We start from the raw sequence: 4,608 nt of genomic DNA on the forward strand, positions 1-4,608 counted from the left end.
GGCGGCCAGTTCCGGTGAGGACGACGGCACGCACCCGCGGGAAAGGCGATCCTTTATATGTTGTTTCTTCCTCGAGGGAGTCCCTAAGTCTCTTGAGTGTTGGGCATGAATTGGTTTAAGCTGGCAGACCCCTAATGTTTCTGGTTGGGGATGAGAGGCCTATGGCCCGGCGTGGGCTGCTCCTTTCTTTCTATTGAGGCGCAACTCATATTCACACCCCCTTCTGTTTGGGCTGAAGCCCATTCCGACCCAAACCAAAAGAGCCTCAACTTTACTCCGCACCTCTGGTTTTTATCTCTGCACCCCTATTCTTGTTGGGCTATTTCTCTTGCTTTATTTTAGGCTTTTGTTTCTCTATTTTCATTATTTGTTTGGTTATTAGTTTTTACTGTATGTAACCCCTTGTATGATAATCCTCATTCCTTTATCTTGTCTTTTATTTTTATTTATTGGGCTTGGTTTGTTTGTTGGACTTTAAACACGAAAAAAAAAATCGATAAAAAATTAATAACAAAAATAATGTTTTAAAGGTATGAGTACTCGTGCGATCGCTCGCATCAGCCTAGTAGTTAATATTCTTTTCCTAAATAACTAAATAATGGTATAAATGCTCGTGCGATCATCCGCATCAGCCTAACACTCAATACTCTTAAATCTTCTTAAATAATTAAATAATGATATGAGTGCTCGTGCGATCGTCCGCATCAGCCTAGTACTTAATATCCTCAATCCTAAAAAATTTTAAATAATGCTATGAGTGCTCGTGCGATTGTCCGCATCAGCGTAGCACTCAATACTCTCAAGTATTCCAAAAAAATGTTTTAAAGGTTAAGAACACGTGTGATCACTCGCATCGTCCTTGTGCTAATTTTCTCTTTCTTTTATAAAACAATACCAAAAAAATGTTTTAAAGGTTAAGCACACGTGTGATCGCCTGCATCGTGCTAACAACCTTTTCTCTTTTTTTTATAAAAAAATACCAAAAATATGTTTTAAAGGTTAAGCACATGTGTGACCGCTCACATCGTCCTTGTGCTAGAAACCTTTTCTCTTTTATAAAAAATACCAAATATATGTTTTAAAGGTTGAGCATACGTGTGACCGCTCGCGTCGTCCTTGTGCTAGAAACCTTTTCTCTTTCTTATAAAAAAATAACAAAAAATGTTTTAAAGGTTAAGTATATGTGTGATCACTCGCATCGTCCTTGTGTTAAAAACCTTTCCTCTTTATTTTATAAAAAATACCAAAAAAATATATAAATCTTCAAAAATTAAAAACATATGCTTTTTCAAACAACAAACAATATCTTAGCCAGAACTACGCGATCCTTGATTCTCCATCAAAAGTGGAGATGCGTAGGAGCAAGGCTAGGCCTTGTCAGGCTCACTTCCCAAAAATCCAAAATCATTTCAAAACAAATTTTCAAACAAACTTCTCAAACAGTTTTTAAAGAACTACGTAACCCTGATTTCTCATTCTGAATGAGAATACGTAGGAGCGAGGTCAATCATATTCGGGCCCAAAAAACTAAAAAATATATTTTGTTTCTTTAGAGTTTTATTTTAGGGGATAATTAAACATTTTGAAAACCACATCACATTCGCGTATTTAGTTAAAGGTACTGCCTTCGGGCAGGCGTTGTAGGGTGCTAATACCTTCCCTACGCGTAACCGACTCCTGAACCCAGAATCTCATTTTCGTAGACCATGCCTTATCGTTTTATGATTTTTCCGTAGTTTTCCAGAATAAACTATGGTGACGACTCCAATTCTCTTTTTCAAAACTCGTTTTCTTTTTGGATCGTCGTCCCGTCGCGATTCCAGTTGCGACATGTATAACTTCTTCTATACTAGCTAAGCTTATTCAACAACTTTAGGTTAACTCGGTAGATCGATCTTAACAGCTTAGCAACCCGACAACTCAACATCATAGCAGCATAGCATCCTGCTAGGTTGATACCCCGCAAAACTTAAGGCTTCCTAAGATATACAAATCTAAGCTAAAATTGAAAAATAAAGAAAACAACTATGCTAAATGAGTCTAATAAGCTTCAACATGAGAGTATTGAAATTAAGTTATCACCACCATAGGAATAACTATCTCATCATTTCATTCACATCATAATTCACAGTAAACATTACCAAGACTGTAAGCACAATCACATGAAAACTAACAAACACAATATATCACACTTAGCTCATTCATCACATTCCTATAAAATCTTAAATCATCACACCATGTCATACATATGTACTTTAATTCAATCTAAACACATCTCCTAACATAAATCACCTATTGTTTATTTCAAATTACTAGTTAAGAATTCATCATTTATTTTATATTACATTAACATAACATTCAAATACTATATTTCCAATAATTACATCAAAATAGTGAAAATAATTTATCTAACCACATACATCTAATCGAATATCCCAATGTTTAAAGTAAAGATTCATATGTCTAGGACCCGTTGTTAAAGTTTCAGCTCGATTCAACCATTAATGAAGTAAGAATCCTAATTTTCTCAAGACTACTCAAGGTTGGAAACCAGGTTGCACCAGACATTGGGTAGGTGGTACTTGATGCTACAACCCCCTGGAAGACACTACTTTGAGAGTGCCATACGGTCTAGAAGTGGCTCCCAATGCTCCCAAGTTAGTGGTCAGTGTTGAAGTGGCACTCGATGGTACAACGACGATTCCCGACAGTATACTAGAACCAAAAACATCATCTTTGAGTTTTACTTGAGAAAATTGAGTCTTATTGAGTTATTCCCTACTTAATAAATTTATAAAATCATAGTGTCAATTTAATCAATCAAAGGTCTTATAGAGGAGCTCACATCAACAAACATCAAAATTCATATTCACAAGATCAAAATACAGTTTGATACCAATTGAATCATACTCACCTATATTTAAAGAAATTCTACCAAACTAAACATATTACACACCCATCACTGCATTTTTTTTTATAAACACACTTAATTAATCCTCCAACCAGCCAACTCATCGAATTCATCAATTCAACTAGATCAATCAAAATAGACTCATTAGAGACTAAGACACCATTCCATATATTGATTTCACAACTTCACAATTTAATTATCAAAATCAACTTACAACATAGTTTTCTCACTCAGCCCCTTATCACACATGAACAAAATCAATCAAGTGTCAGATGTCCACTTAAAATAAAAAATTTACAGTTTAATCAAAGAACACAACAAATTCACAACTCAAGCATCAATTCAATCAATTAATTCAAACATATACACTTATCCCTCTAAAACAGATTCATCCATTGTACTCATCATAAATCATCATCAATCATATTACAATTCCTTAATCCCTAATAAGAATTAAATTTAAAACTAGTTTCCCTTATCTTGACTAAACAACCATTTAACTCATAATTGCTTCTTAGAGCTCTTTTTATTATTAAATGCTTTAACTACCTACACACACTAGTACAAAAATAGCATATAAAGTCACGCGTTCAAAACCATTGAATAACCAACATTAAAAATGACCGGTGACATTGTTGTAAATAAATGCAATTATTAAACGTCATTTAGAATTGTAATTCGACGTAAAAGGATATAAAACGTCGAATGCCCCAGCGTTAGACGTTAAAAGGTTAGTGAATTCAATAAAAATTTGAGCGGGAGATTGAAAATTCATTCACTTTATCTTAGCGTGCGAGACCCTCTTCTCTTCTCAAACTTTTCTCGGACGAAGTTTGACGACCATCACATGTAATATTTCTTTTATTTGATACAAATGCAAGTTAATTAACTATTTTATGTATGATTTTCGTTTGTTTTGACCGATTATTTTCGTGTTCTTGTCCTTCAGAGGCGCATTCTGCTTCCTCTGTCACTGGTGACGACACTTTATTCCGACGAACCCACCTTTTGAAGGTTAATTTTCGTTTTCGTTTTGAAGAACTTATTTGTTATTTTTTTTTGTTGAACTTGTTTGTTGTTGTTGTTTGATTGAACTTGTTTGTTGTTTGATTGAACTTGTTTGTTGTTGTTGTTTTATTGAACTTGTTTCTTGTTGTTTTTTGATTAAACTTGTTTGTTGTTGGTTATTGTTGTTGATACTACACTACATGTTCATAGTTCTTGCTTTATAAAATACCAAAAACTGAAAATTGTTATTTTTCTGTTTCTCAAGTCTCGTAGACTTGATAATCACATAAAAGATAAACTCAAAATATTAGAGAAAAATCTATTTATAATTTACACTTTTTATTACTAAAATATTCTAATGTTATCTCTTTATAAAAATTATGTTATTTTTAAGTTGTTTTTCAAGAAATTCAGTTATTAGAAAATTTATTAGTAATTTACACTTTTTATTCTTAAAATATTCTAGTACTGTCTTTTTATAAAAATTATCAAAGTTCTTAAGTATTTTTTAAGTATTTTAAATTGTAATAGTTCACAACAGTATTTTTATTATTCAATATTATCATCTTTGGAGTCACAATACCTTTTAAATATAATTTTAATATATATATATATATATATATATATATATATATATATATATATATATATATATTACACGTATGAGTGAATTAAAATTTTAAACAAAT

Source organism: Vigna umbellata, chromosome 1 (assembly GCF_029865625.1).
Source record: "Vigna umbellata cultivar VRB3 chromosome 1, Vumbellata_1.0, whole genome shotgun sequence".
Lineage (NCBI taxonomy): Eukaryota > Viridiplantae > Streptophyta > Magnoliopsida > Fabales > Fabaceae > Vigna > Vigna umbellata.